Source organism: Protopterus annectens, chromosome 10.part0, assembly GCF_019279795.1.
Source record: "Protopterus annectens isolate FY-2018-M chromosome 10.part0, PAN1.0, whole genome shotgun sequence".
NCBI lineage: Eukaryota > Metazoa > Chordata > Ceratodontiformes > Protopteridae > Protopterus > Protopterus annectens.
This window is the reverse complement of record NC_056744.1, coordinates 389,907,653-389,924,326: the sequence shown is the minus strand read 5'-3', so window position 1 is coordinate 389,924,326 and position 16,674 is coordinate 389,907,653.

Sequence of the window (16,674 nt, the reverse complement as noted above, 5' to 3'; positions counted from 1 at the left end):
AGTCAGTCAGTACAATCCATTGACCAAACACTCCTATCTGTCCACAAAGCTATCAGATCTGCTAGGCATTTTCTGTACTTGTGCCATATTGCTAATACCTGGAACTCCTTACCTACATTCATCAGGTCAATACCCTCCCTCCTTCAAAACCATTCTGAAAGACTTCCTAGCCAAAAGCTGGCTCTGTTCTTGCTCAACACCAGGATAAATTGTATCCCTAAATGTGAAGAAATAACCTATTCATACCTTACATCTCCTTACTCTCCCTTCTTCACTCAATTCCTTACTTCTATCAATTTCTTTCTCCTGGATTTCTCTCTAAATATACCATAAGCTTGCTTTTCTCTCACTTCATATTGCAGTTCCTGATTGTATTATAGTAACTTAATTTTTCTATCAGCTGGCTAAAATTTCTCTAGCTATTAAATCATTGTCATATAACTTGTATCTATAATTGGCCAACATTCTCATATTAAGTCTAATTTGGTATAATTAAACTGTAGTTGTTTTATCATATTATTTTTAAAGACTGTAAAATTATTGTTCTTAAAATGTTTTTTAATACTGTGGAGCTTTTGTTCCTGGGCCTCCACTAAAATAGGATTTTACCCAGTCAGACTTCCTCGATGATCAAATGTCAGTAAATACATAAATAAAATAAAACCTAATACTTTATTCTGAAGATGAGATGCACAGTTAGCCATTAAACCATAACTCATCATGACACATTCTTTACTGGGGGGTTATATACTGCCTTGAGATTACTGCCAGTGTGTCCCTCAGCAAAATGCCACAAAACACCACCAAAAACTGAGCAGCCATGCAGTATTTGCAGCTGCGGTGCTGTGATAACTACATATCGAGACACCTGTCAGATGCATAAAAGGGAAGGAAAGGGGTGCAAAGGAAGGTTGGAAAAAGGGAATGGTAGCAAGCAGGTCACATAGAAGGACAACATATTGACGTGTGCAGGAAAATGGGGAAGCAGGGCAAAGTTTTGGGGGGATAGGGCCCCATTTTTGCAAAGCAGGTAGGAAAGGGGGTTAGGACAGTTTGCAGGGGCAGACACACACACACACACACACACACACACACACACACACACACACACACACACACACACACACACACACACACACACACACATTTATAGAGGGCAATGTAGCCAAAGAGGGGGGATGTGGACACACTAGGGTAGTGAAACATGTATAGGATGGATGGAGACAAAAAGAGGGCATAGGATAGCAATGAAGAAGGTTGAGCAATGCACATGGCATGAGGCATGACACAAAAGGAAAGAGGCACACATAAGTGTATAATGGACAGCATATAAGCAGCAATGTGTGTTCTGCTGCTCTGGCTTACAGGGATACTATACTAATCTGTCACCACATTTTGGATCAGTGTGATTGGTGACATGGGCTACACCAACCCTTGGTGGCCCAGTGGTAGGGGATACTTCGGTAAGTAGGTCAACTATGTACTCCAGGAAACTTTCCATTCAGGCTATACACCTGCACAGTCCTCTCTCTGCCACAGCTGGGCCACCTAAGGCAATGATGCCAGACTACCTATTGGTGAAAGGCCAGGTGCACCCCCCTCTGGCGAGGCACTCAAAGATTCATCGTGCTCATGCTACATAGCAACAGCTTCAGCAAAGGGCAGGACACAGTGGAGGTGCTTGCTGAGTGAGTCTAAAATCTGTGGACACAATGGGAAGTTTGCCAAAGTGAACTATCCCAACATTGAAGTCTGCCAAATTGAACTATCCCAAAATTGTATTGAAAGCATTTAAAACACACATCTGCATTACTGATTGGAACAACCAATGCTGGCCTCAAGCCTTTCCTACCTTCCGTGGTAGGTGACATAATTGGTATTGTATTATGCTCATTCTGAAAGAGTAACAGCACATAAAAGAACTATAACAGCACAAGGTAAGATGTAACAATTAAAGATACAGGTGTCAGTTCCCTGCATAGCCCCTTACCTGTGTGACAGGCAGCAGGCATTCTACCTTGCATATCCATTAACATATTTACACAGAAAATAGTACAGTTAAACACAAGGCCACATTATTCAGTGTGCAGACTCTGTGAGATGGCGCAACTTAACCCTCACTCCAAAACAGGTGCCTGTAAAAAGTAGCATCGAATGTAGATGACATATGTCATTAAATGCAACCACTACCTCTGTTTGACATTGTAGATCCACAAAGTAGTGCACCACACAACACACACACACACACACACACACACACACACACACACACACACACACACACACACACACACACACACACACACACACACACACACACACACACACACACACACACACACACACACATTTTTTAAGGTAAGCTCAACAAATAGCTACCAGTAGAAACAATAGTCCCAAACATAAAACAGATAAAAGCGTGCAATGCTATTCACTTATTATACTATTCAGGGTGATGTTGCCCAATCTCCACTTCTCAGACATGATCATCAGAGTTCCTGGGCCACAGGTCATCATAGTGATGCCTGCACATTCTCCTATCCTGGTGATGCTCAAGACTAATTATAGCATGTTAGCCAGGTCACATTACCTATGAACCTATAGGAATCTTGATGAGTGGATGGGAGATAGTAGGTTTACCCCAGGTATCACTTCTGTGTCACTGTTAGACAGAGGCACAGTATACTAACCTCGAAAAAGGGCATAGCAAAATTAATTTAAAATGGGTGGCGAAAGCCAAACACACTCTGGCTAGGCTTATAAATGCCCTAGGGCAGATAGCCTAGTATGAACCTATGAACCTATGAACCTATGATGCAGCATGACTGGAGATCATAGGTATTCCCTGGTGAAAGAGTATAACATTGCTCTCCTTTGGTTAACAAAAGGAAAAAAATCATAGCAAATATTAGGAAGTGCAATGCCTAGCAAGGTAAAAACTCCCTCATCAATCTAAATAAGCAATTCAAGGGGCTAATCAGGTCTACTGAAGCCTAATTTGAGGAAAAATAACCTCCCAGGCCAAAAACCATCACAAGGCATTCTTCAGCTGTGTCCACAATCTCAAAGGCAAAAATACAACAATATGCCAAACTATTTGTATATGGAGCTGAACTATTTGTAAATGGAGCCACCTACACTGAGCCAGAAGATTTGAAAATCTACTGGATGACAAATTTAGCTCCAGTTTCCCACACCCTCCCCCCAGACAATACCCTCTACCATAACTCCCCCAACAATCACTAGGGAGCAGATTCTCAATGCACTCTCGAAGGCCAAGAACACTGCATCGATAAGCCACAATAAAATCCCAGGATACCTTTTTAATAATTTCATATATGACTTATAGGACCACTAGAATCACTACTTAACCATAACCTCAAGACAGACTTAGTGCCAAGTGAATGGAGGACTGCAGCTGTCATCCCTCTGCATAAGATTGGGACATCTATAGACTTGGGTAACTACAGACCCATAAATCTGACTAGTCTCATGTGCAAAGCCATGAAAAGAATTATCATGGAAATGATAAGCAATAATATAAGAAAACTTCAGACACTGGATCCAACCCAGTTTGGTTTTGTCAAGGATAGGTCATACCTATTCAGTTTGTTGGACTTCTTTAAGAAAGTCACCAAAGCAATGGAAGAGGGCAAAATGGTGCATACTGCCTACCTCATCCTGGGCAAATCATTCAGCACAATACCACACTCTGGCATTGTAGAGATACTGCTTACCGTGACCTGACTGAAGCATTTGGCACAACACCCCTCTCTAGTATTGATGACAAACTCATGAAATTAGGTACATACCCTTATGTTACATGTTGGATAATCAACTGACAGACAGATATGACCCAAGACATTAGAATAGGGGAGTCCATCTCTACAAAGAGTGAATCACTAGTGGAGTCCCTCAAGGCTCAGTGCTGGGGATGCTCTTTTTTGGCATCTACTTCTCTGAAGTCAAGACCAGTGTCAAGGACCTTTAGATGAGCAACTTTGTAGGTAATTGCAAACTTGGTGTAATCATACAATTCTCACAAATACACAAAAACCCTCTGAGAAGGCCTAACACAGACTAATAACTGCTGACAAAGCCATGGTCTAACACTTAATGTCAGGAAATGTATAATAGTATCCTTTGAGAAGATGACTACCCCTGGAAACTACAACATTGATAATATACCTATAAGATTATACCCAATGGTCAGGGATTTGGTGATGCATGTAGACAGTAACCTAACCTTTGATAATCATGTGTCTGCAGAAGTAAGGAAATCATTCTATGCTGCACAACGTATAAGTAAAGGTATGGCATCAAGGTTCAATAATATCACAGCTCTGCATACTAGGCCCTTATTAGACCAATCACTGAGTAGAGCTTGCCCTCTGGTATTTATACGACCAGGCATATGCAACAACTGGAGCATCCATAGAGCTTCCTCACAAAAAGAGTACAGGGCATAAACAACATGTCCTATGCAGTTTGCTCAAAAACCTTATCCCTTTATTCAGATGCCTTCAGAGTGCTCAGTCTCTTCCTGGTATACAAGGCATTCTCTGATCATGCTCTAATGGACCTGATGCACATCTGCAAAACAAATGGCATCAGAATTACCTGGATCTAAACCTCATCTGCAATATACATATGACATGTTGGAGGGACAGGTATGTGTCTCAGAGACAATACCCCAGTTTTGGAATAGGTTTCTTATTCATGTGAAGCAGAGTTTGTAACCTAACTCACTACAAACATAACTTGTACCAGTGGATGAGGAATAAGGTATTTGCCCCTGCTCCAGCACCCATGTCTGTAGTAGACACAGACATTTACCCCTGGTCCGGCGCTTATGTCTCTAGTCGACACAGATGTTTACCCCTGGTCTGGCACCTATGTCTCTAGTAGACACAGATATTTACCCCTGTTCTGGCACCCTTGTCTCTAGTAGACACAGATATTTACCCCTCATCCAGCACCCATGTCTATAGTAGACAAATGAAAATAACAAAGCTGAAGCGAAAGCCGTCCTAGTTGCAGAGAAGGCTGGTGATGGCAGTAGATTATAGTAGTTTAGTCGTGCAAAGGAAAGAATATTTGTCAAAGCAAATTTGGGAGAGACAGGAAGAAGGTGAGAAGAGACAAGGACATGCAGCCAAGAGATGGATGGATGGATTGAATGAAATAAAACCTAATATAGTCAGGCATGAATACTGAAGAAGGTATGAGTGTGTCAGAGAATCAAAAGAGGTGATGACAATTGGCATGGCATCCTGACCCCGTGTAAAATTTGAAAAAGGAGGTTGAAAATGGTAAAGATGCTGAATGTTATATATTACTTTTCCACTACAAAGAATGTCATTTTTTAAATATTTGGTCTTACAGAGCCAGTAGGAGCAGAGATTTGACATTATTTGGACCACCACCCATAGAAAATGAAATGTTTATGTCATAAAACAGGAGAATCCCTACCAGTTTATATTTTCTGTAACTCACATTGTACAGGGAAGGATAGTGATTGTATTATTGGGTTTCTCACAGGGAAGAACAGTGAATACTGTTTTATGACAGATATGTCCCCATAAAATACAGAGCAGGACTAATGAATGATGTTTTAGGATAGGCATGGCCTTATGGGAAAAGGGAGAAAAGTTGCTGTTTTACAGTGCAGGTACCCCACAGAGTACAGGAAGAACTATGAATGGTGTTTTTTATTGGCATCAACTGTGGTGTACAGTATCCTCAAGGTAGGAGAACACAGATCACAGACTGTGTACAGTGCCAGAGCTAAGCCACTTGACAGAGTTAAAATTTGCTCTAGATGATTCAGTCATGTTGACTAATGGCATCAAATGGGCATGGGTATTTACCAGTAATAAGTGGTTTGAGGACCCGGCCTTCTCTGACTTATGCCAGGGATCCATGCTAGCAGTGGGAAGGGTGTATGAGCCCTTATTGGCCAGTGTGTGCCCATCATAGAGCCCAGCAGCCCTGGAGCAATAAGCTATTGGCTGGCCGTTGTTTAGTTGCCCAGCTTGGATTACCTGGAATAATGAACGTAAATGAAGAAATCCTGATGGGTAAAGGTCAACCCAGATACACAAATAAATAGTAAAGTATAAAAAACACATTGATCACCACAGCAGAAGTGAGTAGAAACTTTTTAATATTAAAATGAAAACAGGTGCACAGACGGTAAGCGCTTTCACATCTAACCAGCCGCTTCATCAGACCTTACAGTAGTAAAACATGCTACATATTTAACACAATCAAAATACACATACAACCTAAAATAAGCCAATCAAAAAGTTAAAATAATAGATTTTATGTGTATTTTGATTGGTTTAGATGTCTTTTAAATATGCTACGGTGGTGATCAACATGGTTTTTGTCCTTTATTATTACCTGGGATAACTCTTTTGAGCGAAAGCTGTACATAAAACGAATCAAGGTAAGTAAGGTCAACAGAGGCTAGGCTGAAGACCTGGAAGCTGACTGGAAAGAAAGCACAAGCGTTCAAGGAGTTACTCAGGGCTCTATCACCTCAAGAAGAAGAGGAAATAGGTGGAGTTGAAGAAGTATGGCAAAACCTCAAAACAGCATGGGTAAGGACTGCACAACAGGTATGTGGCCGAGCCAGGTATGAAAATAAAGTTCATAAGGAAGGTTGGTGGTGAAATTCAGAAGTCCAGGTAGTTATCAAAAGAAAGAAGGAGTGCTGGAAAAAGTGGGAGATAGAAAAGACGGACCAGATAAAGAAGGAATACTGATTGTCTAACAAAGAGACTAAGAGAGGAGTTGAAACAGCAAAGGACAAAGCATCAGAGGTACTCTACCAACTTCCGGAAAGTCTCTCAGTAGACAGGTTCATAGGCTGTTACTAAACTAACAAATACTAGGGCCCTTACAAGCTTAGCCACGCACCTCAAACATTTGGGTTCCAAGTATCATGGGCGTCTATAGGGGGGTGGGGGATGTCATGTCAGTAGGAAGGTAACTAAGGATTTGTAGGCGAGGGGAATGGGCAGTGTTAGTCAGGATAGCATTTTTCTTATTGCTAGCATCTGCCTATGAGGGACATATGGGCCAGATGGGGTAAATTTACAATTTCTCATCAAATTGTTAATGTGTCATTTGAATAAAGTTAAGGATGAACTCTGTTTTACATGGGTGGGGAGCCCATTCACACTATTCCATAATGCAGGGATCCTTTGGGACACATATCTGTCGTCCAGCACATTCTGTTTATGTCATAAGTGAAGTTCAAATCATTTGTCTAGTGTTTCTAGTGCTGGTTGTTTTGCACATGTGCAACAGATCCATCAGGGCTGGGTCTGAAGATGCCCTGCAAGCTAGGCAAAGATGGATCAAAAAACTCCATAAGGTTGCAAGGCAAAGACAGAAAGATAAAAAAAAGTACTCAGGCAGCCTTGGTAAGGGATGCCAGTAACAACCTGCTCACCAGCCCACAGGAAATCAAAGTCAGATGGAAGGAGTACTTTCAGCAGCTTCTGAATGAAGAAAACCCCACAGATCTGTACTGCATCAGACACAGCCTACGATGAAAGAAGAGGAGGGATCCAGAAACAGCACTAAGGAAAACAAAGCCAGAGAAAGCAGCAGGCTTAGATAATGTCACAGCAGATGTGATCAAAAGGTTTGGTGAGATAGGGGAGAAACCTGTCCTTAGGGTACTCATAGCAGTATGGAGAAAATGGCATATTTCAGATGACTGGAGAATAAGCATACTAGTGTCAGTGTGCAAGAACAAAGGGGACATTTACGAATGTGGGCAGTATAGAGGTATCCAACTCCTATCACACTGCTTAAAAGTTCTGGGGAGGGTAAGTGATAAACGGATACAGAGAATAGTAGAAAGTAAGATAGGAGATGAGCAGTTCAGATTCGGAACAGGATGCAGCACAACCATCCTGATGTTTGCAGTGAGACAGACAATCGAGAAGAAACTAGAGATGAAGGAAGAGTCTAAATGGACATTCATAGACTTAGAGAAAGCATATGACAAGATCTTAAGAAAGCTGATTTCAGCAGTTCTATGGTGGTTTGAAGTTCCAAAAATATTGATAGAATTAGCACAGGCTATGTACATGGGCCCAATGACTCAAGTACAAACAGATTTTGGTCTCACAGAGGGGTTCGCACTGGGAGTTGGTGTACATCAGGGTTCTACTCTGAGCCCACTGCTGTTCATACTGGTGATGGAATACATCAGCAAACAGGTCAGAGGGAATGGATCAACAAAGCTGCTGTATGCGGATGATGTGACATTACATGCAGACTCTGAGCAAGAACTTCAGCAAAGGGTAGAGGAATGGAATGCAAATCTGAAGGCACGTGTGATGAAACTGAGTACAGACAAGATAAGACAGCTGTAATGGCAGAAAATGGGGGAAATCAGAAGAAACTAAAAATTGCAATAAAAGGGAAAACAGTAGAACAAGTTAATAGCTTCAAGTATATGGAAGGAGTGGTTGAGGAGAAGGGAAGTCTGAATGTGGAGGTCACAGATAGAATCAGAGGCTCTGCAGCCAACTGGCGCAGAGTGTCAGGAGGACATGTATGACAGAAGAATGTCAAAGAAGCTGAAAAGTAAGGTGTATAAAACACTGTTGCAACCAGTACTACTGTATGGTACAGAAGCCTGGGCAGTAAAGGGAAAGCTAGATGTGATGGAGATGAAATACCTGAGATGGGTACTAGGATGCACACTGTGGGATAGATGAAGAAATGAGGACATCAGTGCAGAAGCCAGAGTAGCTACTATTGCAGAGATGGTCAAAGACAACAGATTATGGTGGTTGGGCACATGTGCAGAAAAGGAGAAGGCGATCTGATGAAGAAAATTGGGATAGACAGGAAGAAAGCAAGAGGAAACAAGGGCATCCAGAAAAGAAATGTATGGACTGTGCGAGAGACCTGCAGCAATCAAGAGTGACTGTTGAAGATGGTAGAAGAGTGGAAATGAATCGAGACAGATGGTGACAGCTAACGTGACACCCTGACCCCATGTAGAAAAATGGGTAAAAGGAGATTGATGATAATGATGGTGATTACACTGGCATCTAACACCTATCAGCTTCTGTAGTCACTCTTGTTTGTACAGATATTATATTTGCTAACTCTACATCTCTGTGCTTTACATCTATCACTTATACTGTTTTCATCCATCCATCCATTTATCATGTGCATTTCTGTTTTTGTATAGTCTGTTTGTTGACTTTGTATTATAGTACAGATTTTTGTATGCATTATTGTGGAACTTTTCTCCCCTGGCCTCAGCTGAAAAGGGACCTTTTTATGCCAAATCGGACCATTCTGGTGAATAAATACAAAATAAATAAATAAAATAAAATAAAATAAAATATAACAATGCTATGTTTGAAAAAGAGACACTTCTGGTCCAGACCACTTACCTGCTCAAAATAAATTATAAATAGCAAAAATGATTATATAGGAGTGTTTAGTGCACTGATCAGCTGCTGAGTTTTGTATCTGGCATTACCTTTGCCTAGCTGAAGATAACTGTTATTTAACATGGCTGTATAAATGCAAAATGGTAGCTTGTAGTTCAAATGAATTTCCTGGAGCTTACATACTACAGTGTTATGATGTTCTACGGTTATGTGGAAAGAGAAAGTGCCACAATGTTTAACACACAACCATAACACTGATATCTATGGGTAGATTTCTGTTCTGTATGGGAATGTAAGAAAGAAATTTGATTATAGGAAAAGCAGTGAGAATTTTTTTTCTTTCTAAGTTAAGATTTATAGAGTGATAGTGCCCTAAGTGCATTTCTGTTTTTTATGGGAATATCGGCAAGAGATTTGGTTACTGGTGGAACAATGAGGATTTTTCCTTTCCCATATCCTTTTCACTAACCCAGTTGCTCCACTAGCTTCACCCAAGTTGCTTATTCATTCCTTTTCAGACACTAGACTGAGTACCCTGGATGACCTCACCAAACCCCCTCCATCCCGAGTCACACTGGGCTTTTGCCAAATGAGGGTCCTGTGAACCATTCATTCCATGCTGAACTCACTAGCATCCTCATTCAGAGAAGAAGTTGATCCCAACCCTTTCCTAGGGCAAGAGTGAAATGTCCAATTTGGTCACCAGCCTGAACTCACCAGCCATGTTTTAACAGAGAGGTGAGGGTATGCGGTAGGAGGTGAGACAGTCAGTAGGTTAGGTAGACCCCTCCCACCTTTGGAACTCTGATGCCCCTCAACAGCTCCCTTGAGTTCCACTATAGCTACCTGGCTATGAGAAAGAATTACCCACATGCTATGGGCTTGCTATGCACTGAAAAACATGGACAGCATGTGTGCAGCAGGCTCATACTCCACAGGTTCATCTCTCACCTATGGGCCACCCAAGCAATGAGTCAAAACTATCTGCTTCCCACAGGATGGGTAAGCAGTCAATGACCTCTCACTGCCCCATCCCCAACTCCCCAACACCCATGCCACTATTCAAACACAGGCCATCTGGGTTGTAGCCAGGAGTTTATCCCTCTGCACTTTGGAGGTGGGGCAAAAATCACTAACCCCAGATTATGGAAGATCAGAAGACTGTGGGTTTGACTCCCAGACCAGGGGTTTAGTATCAGTTTTCAGGACTGCCACTGCTGTTCAACACGGGGGGTTGGGGCTGCACTCCTGAGGTTAAATCCTTCAGAAGAGACATTAAAGCAAAATCCCATCTGCTTGAGTTGGTGGCAACTTATGAAGATGCAGGTCAGGCTAAGCCTGAAACTGGCCCATATGGATCAGTGCTGTACCATGGCAAATAAATTTACAATAAAATAAAAACTTATAAAAAAAGAGTAGGAGTTCTTTATTTGCACATTTACTGACTTAACAGTATTATTTACAGTCTTAATAGTTTCCTTTTTAATTTGTCTCTGCTTTTACCATAACCAAAATCTTTTTCACTTAATAACCTTTTTTTTTGTTGCCCGCGGTAGTGGTGCTGCGGTAGCATTGTCGCATCACAGCAAGACGTTGTCCCGTTCGATTCTCAGCTAGAGCGTCTTCTGTGTGGAGGCATGCGTGAATGGGCATGCCTTCGTTGAAGGTTGTGCGTCAGGGCTGGTAACTCAGCATGTAAAAATCCACTACCAAACATTAGTGGACCGGAGTTCGGCTGTGGCGACCCCTAACCGGGATAAGCCAAAAGACACAACAACCTTTTTTTTTTGCTGCATTTCTTATTATACAAAATTTCTTCACGTCTTCCCTTTCATATATATAAGCATGCAAACATAGTTTTAACTGTTTTTTTTTCAGTTTCTCCATACTAAACACTTTATACAATATTGTGCTCATACTCAGCCTGTGTAAATGTAAAGGCTCAAAGTTAAACACATTCACAGGTTCATGCGTTTATACTAGGCTAACGACCACTGGGATCTTCATAAGGCTAGCTATGCAATCCAAATTTATAAAAGTATATTAGACAGAATTGACTGAAGCCCTACTTTATTGTTTCTTGTTATAAACAACATTTTGCTTTTATATTCTAATCTGCTGTATATGTAAAAAAAATTTTTTGTAAACTGTTTCATTTTTTTAACTTTGTTTACTGCGTAACTGTATCTTTTGGAACTTTTCTCCCCGGGCCTCCACTGAAAATGGATCTTTGATCCAGTGGACTTTCCCGGTCAACAAATGTCAATAAATAAATAAATGCATCCCATGAGTTATTCTGCCTTAGAAATTATTTTAAGGGGTGTAAGTTAGGGCATAACTTAATAGCTGTCTCTGTCCATCAGAGACATAGGCGTGACACCGGGGGTGAAGTTCCAATTTCCCATCCACCAGATTCTGCAAGTATAGGGCTAGGGAAGAGCTCTGCTTTGCATGAATGGGAAGCCGATTTCAGAGAATGAGGAGTCTCCTGTCCCTCCAACATGTCCTATTTTATTTCCAACTATAGTTTAAGCCCTTAGATCTAGTAGTTCTGGTGCTGTTCATTTTATAGATATGCAAAAGGTCCATCATAGCAGGATCTAAGGATACCTTTTGTGTCATGCATGAATCACCTCTCAGCAGTTTATAGGAAACATAGTACAGAGATAGGACTTTTAGGCGCTCTGCATAGGACATTGTGTTTATGCTCTGTATTCTTTTTGTAAGGAACCTATGTGGACACTCCAGTTGTTGCATGTGCCTGGTCAGATACATACCAAAGGGGATGATATCCTCAATGATGGGTCTGATGAGGGCTGAATATAATGGCATGATGACTTCCCTGGACCTAGATACCATGCCACTACTTAAATGTTGAGTGATACAAAATGATTTTCTTGCTACCTTAGACACATGTTGGTTGAAAGCCAGATTACTATATACATGAGTCCTCAAATCTCTGACTACTATGTATTGTTTTAGGGGTGTTTTATCAATGAGGTATAATTGGGTGTCTGACTTCCCAAAAGGTACTATTATGTATTTCTTGGCTGTAAGTTTTAAGTTATGGCTTTGGCACCAGTCATTTGTCTGTGTTAGACCTTCCTCTAAGATGTTAGTATCTTGTTTCTGTGATTGTTCCTAACTTGAAATGATCTGCAAACTTGGTAAGTCAGTGGACCTTGACACTGACCTTCCTTGACTTCTGAGAAACAGATCCTAAAGAGGAGTGGACCCAGCAGCACAGAGCTTTGGTAGAATTCACTGGTAACGAGTCTCTTTGTAGAGGTGGTCTCTCCAGTAGTAACTTCCTTGGTCCTTTCTGTGAGCCAACTGGCTATCCAGCGAGTTACATAGGGATTTATGCCTAATGCCAGGCGCTTGTTTACAATGCCCAAGTCAGGTATTGTATCAAATGGCTTAGCTAGTTTAAAGAAGACAGTGTGCACCATTTGCCCTCATCCCTTGCCTTGGTGACCTTCACAAAGAAGTCCATCAAGTTCATTAGGTACGACCTGCCTTTGACAAAACCAAATTGGCTTGGGTCCAGTGTCAGAAGGATTCCTATGTCATTGTTAATCATTTCCATGATAATTCTTTCCATGACTTTTCCTATGAGACTAGTCAGACTAATGGGTGTGTAGTTCCTGGGATCCGTTGATGGTCATGCTTTGTTCAGAGTGATGACTGTTGCAGTCTTCCATTTGCATGGCCTAAAGCCTATGCCTGGGCTATACTTGAATAGTGGCATCATGGCTGTGATAGGTCATATTTCAGGCTATGTAGGAGGTACATCTCCCTAAAATCTTTAATTCTTTTGCTCTTCAAAAACTCATGTTTTGTAGTTTCTTCTGTATTATGCAGATTGCACATCACTTCTTCATTTCCCTTACATATCATCTGCATTTTTACCACAATTCACCTCCATATCACTGTACTTTCATATTTGTTTATTTTCTGCATCTGAATGATATCTTTTCTTTTCATTTTCCTTGGTGCCATGAAGCTATGCATTTAAGAAGCATGGGTGTCGGGCTGGCAACTCGACATGGTAAAACTCCACTGCCAATCATGAGCGGACAGGTGATCTACTGTGGCTACCCCTAACCTGGAAAAGCCGAAAGAAGAAGAAGCATACAATTGTATGTAAGCCACACGGCTTAGTACTAAACGACATACAGTTTTGGGAAACAGTAAAAAAACAGTAAAGAGTAACACAAACAGTTTGAAATATAGTATGGAAACTGTCTACAACATAATGCAGGAGTAATAGTAGCGTAATATGAATAATATGTAATTTTATACTGAGTGTTCATTTAAGAAAGCCAATTATCAATAGACACCACGGACAAGAGAAAATGCTTAGTATGTGACAAATCCCATTTTTGTGCTGGTGTTTAGGTTTTAAATATCAAGGATAAAAAGAACAGTATAAAAGCTCAGAAAATTATAAATTATATTATTTTTTGGGAGTAAGAATGTTAAGCTTACTGGTAGAGTTTAAGGTTTACTTCTGACTGATAATTTCTATTTGGCTGAGTTTATGAGCAGAGAAAGTAGAAATAGCTAGCAAACTTATGGATATCAAGTACACTGGAAGCATTTGCATTTGGCAGTCTTCAACAAATGCTTTTTAAATTTATTTTGAAAAAATATGGTATGTGTTGTTTCTTTTCAGGAAGTCAGGCAGTGATTCCCAAAAGTTTTAAAGATGTCAGTGAAAAGCTATAGTGAATACAAACAAGTCAGTTATGAGGGGTTTGGAGTGATAAATCAGTTTTGGGAAGTGACCTAATGTATTTAGAGTGCCGAATTGAGAGCTCGCCTGTGAGAAAAGGAAATGGATATAATTTAAGCAGTTTATAAGGAAGAGACCCCAGGAACAGGTCTAAACTCTGACAGTTGTGTTCTTGGCATGCCACTAGAGTTGTGAACTGACATTTTTGTTAGAAGTTATACAACATAGAGGATCAGGTTTTCTGGGAGGCAGTATTAATAGGGGGGGACCATATTCATTTTGTGCTAGAAGAACCCCTATTCCAACTGTAGCTCTTCCTTCTTGGGTTAATAAATAAGAAATTTTCCAATCCCAGGGGAGTAATCTGCTATTTTTTGCTTTTCTCATATCTATGTGAAGTTGGAAATTTAATATGTGGTTCCGCCATTTCTCTAGATACCTGAATGTACTTGTACTCTTAATCCATGTATCCATCCACAACTCCCCTTTTCAGATTTTTGCATATGGGGTTCGGTTGTCACATCTACAGTGACCATCATCTACAGCTAATGTCCACACTGCTGGGTGGCTACTCTCAATGAAGAGGTAGGAATATTAGTTGGAAGTCTGCCACAGAATATAGAGAAGTCATGGTGAGATGACGGACCACTGAGGAAATCCTTTGAAGAGGTGAGGTGGGTTCTGAGAGAGAAGAAGCTGCCATGACCTGGAAGTTAGTGAAAAATAGGTTTTCATTGATCTGCAGGCTGTCATACATGTACATATGTACCCAAAATGTTTAACTTTTTGCAGCCTTTGCACCGCATGCAGCAAAATATGCCATTTGTAAATTCTGTTCTTAATGTATTTTTTGAACATTCTGTCCTTTATTCCTCAGAAGGAAAAAAAACCACACACAAACAACATCTGCTAAATTTTTCATTCACTCCTCTAGCAAAAGCTCTTTGTAAAAAGGCTTTTACTAACTTGTAAGCTTGTTATATCTGTATTTTTACAGGAAATGGTTAACTTTTGCAGCTTTTGCACAGCATGCAACAAAATGTATTAAGGAATATTCTCTTCCTAAGGTATCTTTTGAATATTCTGTTCTTTCTTCTGTAGAGATAGAGAGTGAGCGAGAGAGAGAGACAGACAAGCAGTTGTATTTTACCTTTTATAACACAAGCTTTTTTGGCAACTTTTTTAGTCATGCATGCATTGTTGAAGCATTATTGTATTTTACTTAATGTTACACTAAAAAAGCTAGTTGTATGCTGTTTACCAAGACAATCAGTAACATGGTTTTGCCTTGGCTAAGTTGTGATTTTTTTCATTTGCAAAACATGTACCTTTGGATTCAGTAAACTCTGTGCAGGCTTCGTGGGAAGCCTACACTGAGTTTATGTGTTTGTGCTGTGAGCAGCAGCGCTAATTACATATTCATGCCGTTCACAGCATTTAAACCTAAACACATGTGGTGTTGTGTCTAGCAACAGTGTTGCCAGCCAGGAAAACATGTAAAGCAACATGTGCAGCAGCTGTGAACCTGTTTGCCTACAGGCAAACTAATTCTGTGTATTGTGCGAAATGCCACAATGATTAACTGGGTTATTAATACAGTAATGTATATATTTTCAACACATTACATGGCAGTGTAAACAGTGCAGAGTATTTTGGAAACCTGTTTCAGGCATACTGAACAAACCGTTGAGTAAATGATCAGTAAGGGTACATAGACTGCATTATAAATAATCACTCAGGGGATATGTGTGTGTATTGAATAGGGACACACAGATGACCTGTAGGAATGAACACAAGGAAAGAGGACAGGTGAAACATGGTAATGTACAGCAGTTGTAGCATGAACACTAATCACATATCAACACGATACGGTATGGACTGCACAGTGAATGTATATGCAGAATGTACCGTCACCCAGGATGATGCCACAATACAAACAAGAAATGACTTGACATCATCAATTGGCTTAGCTTCTGGTGTCAGTCCAAGGTGATCCAGTATTTCTCAGGCTGAAATGAGATGGCTGATAGGCCACGCTGCTTTGCCAGAGATGGTCTGCACCTGTGTCCTCTAGACTGTCGGATACTGGCAAAGGTGCTTATCTCCCCCATAGTGCCTTTTTTAGGCAATGTAAAAGCAACAAAAATTCCGACATAAAAAAATCCACGGGAGGCAAACTCAAGGTTCTGCTGCTTAATGCTAGAAGTCTAAACATGAAGCTGCACTGGATGACATTGACAACCTGCTAGCTGACAGATTTGGCGAAAACTTTACCTCCCCTATACCCACAGGCCATAGCCTAAAGCATATCTGACAACAGTCCTCTTCCAAGTATCTCTAGAGAACAGGTCATATCTGCACTCCCAAGGCTAAAATCATGGCCTCAATGGTACCAGATAACATCCCTGGGTGCTTACTAGGCAACTTAAAACAAGACTTAGCGGACCCACTTAGCGTCCTCTTTAACAATAGACTGAGAACTACCTTTGTTCTAGCAGTGTG